The sequence below is a fragment of the Rhipicephalus sanguineus genome, chromosome 10 (genome assembly GCF_013339695.2).
Source record: "Rhipicephalus sanguineus isolate Rsan-2018 chromosome 10, BIME_Rsan_1.4, whole genome shotgun sequence".
NCBI classification, from domain to species: domain Eukaryota; kingdom Metazoa; phylum Arthropoda; class Arachnida; order Ixodida; family Ixodidae; genus Rhipicephalus; species Rhipicephalus sanguineus.
This window is the reverse complement of record NC_051185.1, coordinates 152711409-152723373: the sequence shown is the minus strand read 5'-3', so window position 1 is coordinate 152723373 and position 11965 is coordinate 152711409. Positions and strand designations below refer to the sequence as shown.

Sequence of the window (11965 nt, the reverse complement as noted above, 5' to 3'; positions counted from 1 at the left end):
TTTATTGAAGGCGGTCTAGTTCGTGTTGCATTGAATGCATTCACCCAGCGAGAACAAGACTGGGACGAAGGAGCGCACAAAACACGACCGAACTTCCTCTGCACTTCTTCGTCCCTGTCTTGTTCTTGCGGGTGAAATGTTTTGATAACTTTGTCCGATGAGTTGAGTTTGACAGTCCAGCTACTACGCTGCCGTTTGTGCTATACCGGTTGGCCCGTGATCCCGGAAGCAAATCAAAATGTTCCTTGCCCGCCAAGTGACCTGAGCGGTTGCATCGGAAGCGTTGGCGTGACATGTGACTAGCAGTTTCTGTCGCACAGGGATCTGCAGAGAGAGAGACGTGTTGTCTAATGACAGAAAAAAAGAAAAAAAAAACGCGCCGGGAGGGTGTTTCCATAACTTTTGTGGTGGTATTCCGCATTGTTTGAGCGGATGAACTCTATCGGGCACGACCGGGCACACCTCTCGAGTGATATTGCTTGCGCGTGATGCAGTTGCTCGGTGTCTCAAATCGAGCCATTTATAATCCGAGGCCGCAAATTTTAACGCAGCACACAATTTCAATGTTACCGACGCGCGACAAGGCCTTCAACAGTTTGTTGACGTTCGAGTTAAATTAAATAGTCTTCTGTTCCACTTTTCATTCGGCGAATGCGATCAGTATATTTTTATCTGTGTACGCATATAGCCAACGTCTCAGTGACTGCATGAGATAATTTGTGTGCCTGTATGGTATGAACCACCTGTCTTGGCTACGAGTGCATGAGCCACTTTCTTGCATTAAAAAATTATTTGATAGTGATGTAGGACAAAACGAATATAGCAGTCGGTGTTTGTGAAGACTAGTCGCACATATTATATTATGTTTTGAAAAATTTGCGCAGTCGGATGAAAATATGGCACGTTCACTATTTGTTGAAGCGCACAGTTTTGAACTTGAAGTGCATGAATAATATCTTTAGTGGTGATCATGATTCCGTAGGCTTCAGCTACATGCAACGAAGTACAGGCAATGAGTTGTCCAAATTCTTTTCCTTAGAGCATTCTAAAGACAAGCTTATGACGACATTTCACAAATTGCCAAAATATCTTTTTCTCTTATTGAACTGTACGAATTGAGTTTCTCTTTGACGTTCCTTTTTTCCAGAAGGGTGTGCTACATCACGCTCAAGGAGCATACTACCGCATTGGCACGTGCAGATCAATGGCACCAAGAACAAAGTTTCACTACTGCTTCCTGATGTGACATTCATACATCCTTTCTTATGCACAAGGTTCACTATGACCATCAGGTTTGTGTGCCTGAAAACTGTTGCCTTTAGGCATTGGACTGGCCACAACAGCTGATTGCAGTTACGCTACAGTTTTTCTTTGTCTCTCATCTTTCCAACCAATCTCACAATGTTGTGCAAATCAGAGTTCACAGCACTGCAAAGAAAAAATTCAGGGTTGATCAATTCGTCCAGCTTGGAAACGAGGTTGGAGGTAGACAAAGAGATGCCTGTAATGCTACTAAATTTCAACTCAGCATCACGCCAATTCATTCCTCAGTTTCTCTGGCCTAAAAGGTCACTTTGTATAGTAGATATGCTGGAAGGAAATTATGACAGTTGCTCTTTCTCTCTTGTTGACAGGCAGTACCGCTACATTGGTACAGACAGCTTGCACACTGGCTTTGGGGACGCCTGGGCAGATATCATCAGAAGGTCCTCCCTGCTTGTGCTGTACATCAAATAAGAGAGAGATTTCCATCTGAAACTTACACTGGTTTCCAGTATGCACACAATTAATAAGCCTTCTCAATCAAAGAAAAAAATGTACATATGTAAACACTAATGACTTGAATTTTGTAAAGGTATACTGCAAATGAAAGGATTTCAAAAAGTAACATGCCTAGGAAACCATGATTATTCAAAATTAAAAATCGCATCACTCCCCTTTCTTTCTTTTTTTTTTGCAACCACCATTATATTGTTTTTAATGTGCTCATACTGCCTATGAAGCATACGTAAAAGCAATGAATATATTTGTGCACTTTGTCCCCACTCGTTCCTTTGACAGATTGAGTTCCTTTTGCTTCCTTTTTTCGGCTGAGTGAGCAACAATACGACAATGATAAATGTGCAGCTGCATGCATCATCACGACGGAGAGAAACTTATGGACAAAATGATGCTCTTGCTGTGCAACAGCACCAGCAGGAATGTGATTCTAGCGCTACAGTGATGCCGGCTGAAAGCTCAGATTCACCTAGCAGTAGTCGAGGCATGCCGTAGTTTGAATGGATCAAAAGCCATGCTTTCCGCTGTTCAGATTTCTATCGCCGTATACAGTTTGTATATAGAAGTGAAGAGAACAACAAATCATGAATAAAAATGTTCTGCTTCAGACAAACTGCGTGGTAACCTCAGTGTTTCTTATGTCACTATAGATGAACGTGTCATTCACTTATAATTTTTTTTAAATAAATGGTCAAACTACTTACTACAGCAATCTAACAGAGAAAGCCCACCTATGCTAGAGCGTGGTGCTTCCTGTGCCAGTGGCAAACCTAGATCTTCTTGCTGCCACAAGTTCATGCTTGGGGGGCCTTGGAAAGGAATGGCTCATTGGTGGTGGAGCAGTGGAACGGTTTGCAGCAAAAGCTGCGTTAAATGATGGCCACTGTTCACAGCAACGTGCAGTCTCCTTCAGTAACAGGTCAACATATTCTTGAACTGAATAGTGTTGCATGTATTATCACCTCTTCTAAATTCATATGTATACCAGACACTATCCAGACGTGCACGACATAGTACTGAGGAGGTATAGCAAAGCCTCCTTTATTGATGACCGTACACACCATGGGCATCGGCAGGATTTTGTCTTGGAAGGTTGTAAAACAGTGTTGCATTATGGCTGGAGGGGGGGAGAGGAAAGCGCTTGAGTAGCTTGGGGGGGGGGATGTAAGTGGCTTCACCTGAGTCTGACTGTGTCGACTTGTGAAATCACTGGCATAAAATTACGCTCTATAGCACCTGTATCTTACATAATTGGTGCCTTTTCGACATTGTACCTTCAAGTACGAGTTATCAGTAATTGCAAACTAATAAGAATGTTTTCATAACATATGCTGCTTACACGTGATATTTCTATCAAGAACGTCTCATGAACGTTGGGGGGGGGGAGGTCATGGCGCCCCCGTCCCCCCATCACGGAGAATGGTCGAATATACACTACGCATTTTGAAGCTCTATAAACAGATCAATAGAAAGGGCTGCCACCGTCTTTCTGCTTTTACTGCGCGTGTCGCCAAGCGCAGAGGCGCAGTGCGTGGGTTCAAAGCACCATTCCTCTCGAGGCACGCCTGAGTAACGCGCACAGGGTTCCATTTTAGAGAGGAGGGGGGGGGGCGATGGTTCGTCGCGGTGCCCGCCCCCTCCCTATCATGTCAATGTATGCGGCTGACCTTGCGCCACCTCTCGCCCCCCCCACCCTGGCGCACGCTGCGCACGCCTATTCGTGCGGTAGACTTACCTCACACCTGAGCTTTTTCGGTGGTGCGTCGAGCAAGAGGTTCTGCGTCGGTACGGCGTCACGCTTGAGGCGAGCGTTTTTTGTGTCCAAACCGAGACTCCGAAGGACATTGAGGTTGGTTTGGTAGTCTTCTGGCAGAAAGTGGTCGGAACACACGAAACCACTCTCTGAGCCCAGACCATCGGGGCCATCGCGGTTGATAGCTCGAAGCCACACTGCTCTGCGCTGTGGCTCGCTGGGCAGCTTGTGAAAGCGAACGTTGTTTGCACTTTCATAAGTTGTGCGGCACTGTCTGACGACGCACACAGTTGGCATAGCGAGGACTAAGCCACCGAGAACACACAGTAGAACACAACTTGCGACGCTGCACTGACTGCACCGACCGAGCCTAGCAAACCGACGGGAAGGCATGGATACACACGTGAAAGAGCCCGGATGTACTTGAAAGCGGAACCGAGCAGATCACTCACTGTGATTGTACAGCTTAGAACTCAGAGCGCCAAAATAGCTCTGCTGCTTTTTCTTTTTTTAGCATCCTATTATATTACTTCAGAGCAAAATAAAGCGAACGCTCTCTTTGTAACTTCTCTTAACATGACGTATCACTGACGTCATATTTTAGTGCTTTTAGCGGCCGACGGTCGCGCATGGTCGCTAGCGATCTCCAAAGAACTGTGATTTCAAATGGGTGTCATTAATTACAGAATGGATATTGTGCCGAAATATTTCGGAATTGGTATGTCTAATCCGTATTAAATCAGGGAAAATTGCAACCGGGAAGTTTCATTTTCGTTTCATGACCCCTTAAGTACACGCAATTCCAACGCGTAAGGATTACTGTACAGCACAGTCTGGACATGTGTTAACTTAAATTAACCATTTTTTCTTGTCTACGGTGTCCGCACAAGGAGCGATGACCATCGATGCGACGCGCTTTCAGCAACGGACGCACGCTCACCGAAAGCAGCCGCGGCCGCTCTCGCCGGTACCTTCTCTGACTCATACGTCAAAACACATACGTGTCAACTGGTACGCGTCAGTGAACTAACACACCATCATCTTTTTTCAACTAATTGTATTTGTTTTCGCTGAGCGGTTTTATAGTTGTAGATATCGGTAGAACTGCGATTCAGAATACAGGCACGCCCGCCCCGCAGTGATATCGTCGCTCGCGCTAGAAAACTACACCGTATGAATTCTTGTAGGCGCCTGTTTATCGAACGAGTCAACATAAAACTTCTGTACATGTTCCTCATTAGCAAGGGCGAGAAACGGCTATTAAAAATCGGCAGTAACAGCCGTCAAGCTGTACCGTGCTCCTCGATCCATTTGATATTTTTCGCAGTTAAGACGGGAATTCTTAAAGAAACTTAGCGCTCTTCTCATTTTGGGGATTTCATTCGTTGCCGTCAAGCCTGTTGTTGTGTCTGATAAAGAAGCAAGCTGGATTTCGGAAGGAAGCTCGCGTCTTCCTTGAGTGCACGACATGAAAATATGAAACGAAACGCTGTCTTACTTTATTGACTAGTCCTTGTACAGCGATTCCGCCATGTTTCAGCGTGGTGCAGTGGTAGAGTACTCGGTTGGAGATCGCGAGGTGGCGAGTTCGAATCCGCGTTGTGGGTCACACGGCTTTTTTTTTAATGCACTAACGCTTTCTATAGCACTTTCTTTACTAATATAGCTGTGTAGGTCAGGTAGGCACCGCCTTTTAACACTGTAGAGCCGTTTTGCGGTTCAGTCCCAGCGCCTCCCAGTAAAACGCCGCTCCAGCGGCCCAGTATCCAGCGCGACACTGGGCCCATAATCAGGCATGGCACTGGACGCTGGTACCCAGTGGCGCTGAGTTTTGCAATAGGGAGCACTTTAATGGTAATGCAATGTTGAACTTAAGCTTGCGCTGCAGTCTACTCCGCAGCCATATTATGAAGTTATAAGTGTCGTTGATGTGCACAACCATAAAGTAGGCACCGAGATTTTTTGTATGGCATACTAAGAATCGTGCACTGACAGCTTCCGAAAAAGAGCAACTGAAAGACTTGATTTCCTGTAATGCGAAATCTAAAGACATAAAGGATGCCATTCCGAGAAAAATGGGAAAGTATGTTACCTCGCAGAACATTAGGAACTTGAAGCATAGAAATTTTTAAAAAATACAGGACAGTGCACATCATGGAGCCCTCCTGCAAGAAAAAATTAACGAATTGTTTTCCAGAAACTCCGTATGGAAAGTCCATATAGAAGAAAATGCAGGAAATGATCTCTTGTATATATTCCTTCAGTCAGAGCATATGGCCGAGTTACTAGAAAAATGTCCTGAAGTGTTGTTCTTTGATGGTACGTATAAAGTTAATAAAGAAGGGTTTGTCTTGCATTCGGTACTGTGTGAAGATGGGACTAGCATAGTAGGCCTGTATGTTACGCATTTGTTCAGCGGGAGACGTCAGAAATATTAAACTCCTTCCCGGAGAGATTCCTACGCTTGAATCCTGTTGTATAGGAGAAGTGCAAAATTCTGATAATGGATGAAGATTTAAAAGAATTAATATAATTTCGCAGCTTCTGCCCGGATGTAGAATCTTGTTCTGTTCATGGCACGTGTTAAAGTATTTACACACCAAGGTAATGCAGCATGTCAGACAGCCTAGATAAAAAAGTGTGTAAAAGAGATAATTACGAAACTGGTTTTTGCACATACTGAGCGTATATATCAAGAGCATTTGCAAGATTTAGTGAAAGCACTTGAAAATGACAAAAACCTCCTGGAGTACTTTTATGAAAATTGGCACAGTTGCAAGAGCATGTGGTTTCATGCTTATCGTGCTAATGCATGTAGTTTAGAAAATAATATTAACAATCGAATGGAGAGCCATAATCAAAAGTTAAAAGAATTATCCAACACGTGACATGCACTTAGTGGAAGCAGCGAAAGCTTTGATAAGGTATGTAACTCATGATGTCCTGGCACTCGGCCATACACTGTATAAAAAAGTCAAAATTTGCCGTGACACCAGTAAGGTTGATCACTTTTGCATGGAAGTGTCAGCAAAATGCTCCGAATATGCTAGGATATTGGTATGTAAAGGATATGGATTGTATATGAAGAATCCAGGAGAATGTTTTGTCTCTGATCGGAAATGCACCGTTTTCATTTGCAATAAGGTTTACGAAGTTAGCAATAATATGAGGATGTGCATATGCACACCAGCTGCCTTGGCGGCATATTCTTGCAGCTAGATCAGAAAATAATATAAAACTTTTTTATGAAAGTTGCGGGTCAAAGCGCTGGCTAAAATCTGACGTTGCGCAGACTGACCTAACAGTGTCAACAGACAAACTAAGCATTTTAAAAACAAGCGTGGCAAAAAAGGCGCAGCCAAAGCTTGATACGGCCGAGGCTAGGTATAAATATGCATATGCACGTCTGTTAGAACTTTCACAGGGAGTTGCTAATGTACTTGTAGAGTGTAGTGCAACTGAACTTCACGAAAAACATAGCGAGTGTGAGGATTTCTTCGAAAATCTTTTGAGTTATCCTACAAATATGAAATGTGACTCACCACTTTCTAAAATGATGCAGTATAATGAACGAGCAAGTGGTGAAGAAAAATAGGCAGAAGGTTTCAAGTAACTCAGCAATCGCAAAGTGTAGACCTGGCCGATGATGTAATGGCCGAGTCTGTAGATACTAACTGTATGAAGAATGGCTCCACAGAAGATAAATCGGAATTGAAACAGCAAGCTGATCCGAGTTAAGTCAGATCCAGAAGATATAACTAACTTTACTGTAGTCTCGCATGAGAATAAGGTATGTCAGGTTCTTGCGAAGACATGAGACCCTAGCTCCATACCTGGTAATTCTGCGCAGCAACTGACGGTGCTTAGCATACCTCTAGTTAAATCCGCTCGCGGCCGACCACGTAAGAGAAAAGCATGATACAAAACAGGAAGAAAAGAGACGATGTTTAGATCTTGGCTGCCGGCATCATAGACAGTTCCTTAAGAATTTGCGGACGCTGCCGTGTAGCTACGATTACAACAGAAAGGCGTGGATGACGTCCTCTATTTTCACCAGCTTTCTGCAGCGGTTGGACAACAAAATGGGTGCGAAGGCAAGAAATATACTTTTATTGCGATAGCATGTGGACAGTCTCGGCTGGAAAATGTCCGTCCCCGTCGCCGTCATTCACCGTATATGTATAAGTATGTATATATATAGAAAAGCCACAAATAAAAATAATTCAGAATTTCTTTCCGACGGGCGGAATCGAACGGGCGACCTCTCGCTTTGCAGCGCGCCGCGTTAGACGTTAGGCCACGAGAGCACAGCCTCTCAGCCTGCTAACGGCGAGCCATTTATATACACCATGTAATTCAGCATGCTTTCTTAGTGGCCACATCGATGGCGCGACGTGCGCGCGTGTGGCGCGCTTTAAAGATCGTCGCCCCGCTCCTGCGAACGCCGTTGCTCTTCGCTCTACAGGGCGTGGTCGCTTTCGTGCGCTTATCTCGAGGAAAGAAGGGATAGCCGGTGGGGTGCTTCGCTTCGCTCGCTGCAGCGGCCACGTTTTGCGAAAGGAGCGCGCTGTTGAAACAGAAATAAGTAACAACTGTGACAATCAGTTCGCGCTCGTCTCGTGTGTACCTGTTCATTCGTTTTCGTGCGTCCCTGCTTTATGATTGATGATTAGTGGGGCTTTTGGCGCAAGGCCATGGGTGGCCAAAGAGCGCCATGTCTGTTATGTGGTGTTGGCGATGACCAATGATTACGATGACAGGGTGTATTGTGGCTGTATAAAGGCCTAAAATCACGCGCTATAAAGAAGCGTAAAAAATGTGTATACAGTATAAAATTATGGCAGTGGACAATGTGTGTGATGCTATGGGTGTTGGGATAAATGACGAGTGAGCATGGGATTTACATGTGGAGAGGCGGGATAACAGCACGAGTGCCTCCTCAAGGCCTTTGATCCCAAAGGCCGAGAGGCAGGTGCTTCCTTTGATGGAAACCGTAGCAGCAGCCTCAATCATGAGGCCGCGCTACGGAGCGCCTGGAAAAATAACGTTACAATTGTGTACATCTTTTGGGAATGCAAACAGGGACTGATATTTAAAATGGGGTTCTCTGCCAATGAACATAAAGGATGGAGTGGGGTACTGTAGGTATATGGGTGTGGAAAAATGCTTTTTCTGAGAGCGTTCCAGTCCGTGCATTGCAGTAGGTGTGGAGTACAGTTAGTGGATCGCCACAGTGATCACACAGAGGTGGATCGCCTCCGGACAAAAGATATGTGTGGTACTATGTGTGTGGCCAATCCTAAGTCTGCAAAGTGTAACTTCTGTGTAGCGTGACTTCGATACCGGCGGCCAATTACCTAGATGTGGTTTGATAACGTGTAGCTTATTTCTTGTCTGGCATATCCCATGTGGGTCTGCCAAAAGGCCCTGAGCTTTCTTTTGAGGAAGGGTTTTAAGTCTAGTGGGGGAATAGCTATGAGTGTATTGGGACTGTTTTCGTGGGCGGATACTGCTAGGTGATCCGCCAACACGTTGCCTGCAATCTCGCGGTGCCCTGGCACCCAGCACACTACGACACGTTGTTCGAGTGTGTAGATCGTGCATAAAAGAGAGTATAGCGAGACAAGGACAGGTTTTTGTGTTTTTCAGAGTTTTTAAAGCTTTTACCACGCTTAGGGAATCCGTGTAAATAACTGCCTTTTGTAGTTTTGAGTGTCTTATGTGTTTAACAGCCGCAAGTATCGCGTAAGCTTCCGCTGTGAAGATACTTGAGTTTGGGTGCAGAATACCGGAATCGGAAAAGAATGGACCAACCGCTGCGTACGACACAGAAGTATTGGACTTTGAGGCATCTGTGAAGAATTCTGGACACGTGTATTTGTGCTGGAGTTCGAGGAAGTGTGTGCGGATATGTGCAAGTGGCGCGTGCTTGGTAACTTCCACGAAAGAAACATCACAATCTATAAGCTGCCACTGCCACGGCGGGAGACGTGGAGCGGGAGCCATTAGAGAGTGTTCGAGAATTCGCACACCCATTTCTTCAGCTAGAGCCCTCACACGAAGTGAGTACGGCTGTGTCACCGAAGAACGGTTGTCGAAAAGGCAGAACTGGACAAATCATTGATTGTGGAGTGTGAGGGGTGTTCCTTGTTTGCGTTCACCTTCAGAAAATATACAAAAGATAGGTAAGATCTCTGTAGGTGTAGCGACCACTCGTCCGATTCGACGTAGAGGCTTTCCACGGGGCTGGTTCGAAAGGCGCCCGTAGAAAGGCGAATGCCTAGATGGTGGACAGGGTCAAGCATCTTCAAGGCGCTTGCTGTCGCCGACTGATAGATTATTGCACCGTAGTCTAGGCGAGTGCGTATGAGGCTTTGTACAGATTCAACAGACACTTTTTGTCACTACCCCACGTAGTGTGTGACAACACTTTTAGAACATTCATTGTTTTTAGGCATTTGTTTTTTAAATATTTAATGTGCGATACGAACGTAAGCTTACTATCGAGAATTAGGCCTAAGAATTTGTGCTCCGTCTTCACGGAGAGATGTTGACCATGCAGGTCAATATCTGGATCAGGATGAAGGCCTCTCTTTCGAGGAACAGGACACAGGTGCTTTTTGAGAATTAAGGCTGAAACCATTCTCGTCCGCCCATTGGAGATCTTGTTCAGCCCTAGCTGGACCTGACGCTCACAGATCGAAAGGTTGCACGACTTAAAACCGACCTGTACATCGTCGACATATGTGCAATAAAACATATTTCGCGGTATGCAGAGGCGCAAGGAATTCATTTTGATAATTAAGAGTGTGCAACTAAGTACACCACCCTGTGGCACTCCCGTTTCTTGAAGAAATGGTCTTGATAGAACATTTCCTACCCGGACTCGAAACGTGCGATCTGACAAGTAGCTCTCTATTATATCTAGCATTCTACCACGTACACCAAGGTGGGACAGGTTCTCTTAGTATTCCAAAGCGCCATGTTGTGTCGTAAGCCTTTTCCATATCGAGGAACACAGACAGAAAGAACTGCCTGTGGACGAATGCGTCACGGATTTGTGCCTCGATACGTAAAGGTGGTCAATGGTGGATCTGCCCTCGCGAAATCCGCACTGGTACGGGTCAAGTAGATTGTTCATTTCCAGGAAATGTATAAGTCGACGGTTTATCATCTTTTCGAAAAGTTTGCACAGACAGCTTGTTAGCGCGATGGGCCTGTAACTCGTAACAGAGGATGGATCTTTGCCCTGTTTAAGAATAGGAATGACAATCGCCTCTTTCCATGACGATGGGATCTCGCCGGAAAACCAGATGGCGTTATACAGGAAAGTAAGGTTTTTTTCGTTTCGGCAGGTAGGTTTTTCAACATGTCATATACCACACGGTCAGATCCTGGGGCGGAATTACTGCAGCAGCTTAGTGATACCTGTAGCTCAGCTAAGCTGAAAGGTTGGTTATATGCCTCGTGCTTTGTGCTTTTCCGCTCTAGTTTCTGTTTTTCTATTCTTGTTTTGTACCGTTGGAATACTTCAGAGTAATGCGCGGAACTGGACACTTGTTCGAAGTGTGCGCCTAGGTAGTTCGCCTGGTCTTCCACGCTCTCACCTTCTGTGCTTACTAGAGGAAGTGAATACGCTTGTCTTCCTACTACCCTAGTTACCCTGTTCCAGACTTTACCCTCGTGTGTATATGAACTAATGCCTGATAAAAACTTCTGCCAACTTTCTCTTCTAGCCTGTCGGCGCGTCCTCCTGCCTTGGGACTTTAAGTTCTTAAAGTTGATAAGGTTCTCAGCTGTCGGAGAATCGCGAAGCAACCTCCATGCCTTGTTTTGCTTGTTTCGCGCAATTCGACAGTCATTATTCCACCATGGGACACGTTGTTTTCGAGACCGTCCGCTTGTTTGTGGGATGCATTTGCTTGCAGCATCGATCAAAAAGGCTACAAAGTAGTCCACAGCAGCTTCTATACTTAAGGTACACATGTCAGTCCAGCTTAAGATGGTAAGTTTTCGAAACTGTTCCCAATCGGCTCTTTCAGTCTGCCATTTGGGAACCTGTGGAGGACATTGATTTGTTATTGCTGCGCTTAGAACTATTGGGAAATGGTCACTTCCATAGGGATTCCCAATAACTTTCCAATTAAGGACTGGAAGAAGGCATGGAGATGTAATGCTGAGGTCTATTGACGAGTAGGAATTGTTGGCGAGATTACAATATGTTGGCTCTTTCCGATTCAACAGACACGCGCCGGAAGAAAAGAGAAAATTTTCGATCAGACGACCTCGCGCATCGCAGCGAGAGTCACCCCATAGATCGCTATGCGCATTCAAGTCCCCAAGGACCAGATAAGGCTCGGGCAGTTCAACCACCAAGGACTGGAATTCTTGTTTTTGTAGGTTGTATTGTGGCGGTATGTATAGAGAGCAAAT

At 45.3% G+C, this 11965-nt stretch overlaps 1 long non-coding RNA gene across 1 annotated transcript; it reads left to right on the top strand.

Annotated features, from left to right (window-relative positions):
- Positions 1–701: 701 nt before the first annotated feature.
- On the top strand, positions 702–1808 carry LOC119371882 (uncharacterized). The gene is made up of 2 exons (XR_005179333.2): positions 702–1292; positions 1635–1808. It is a non-coding gene; the product is annotated as an uncharacterized LOC119371882 (long non-coding RNA).
- Positions 1809–11965: the final 10157 nt, after the last annotated feature.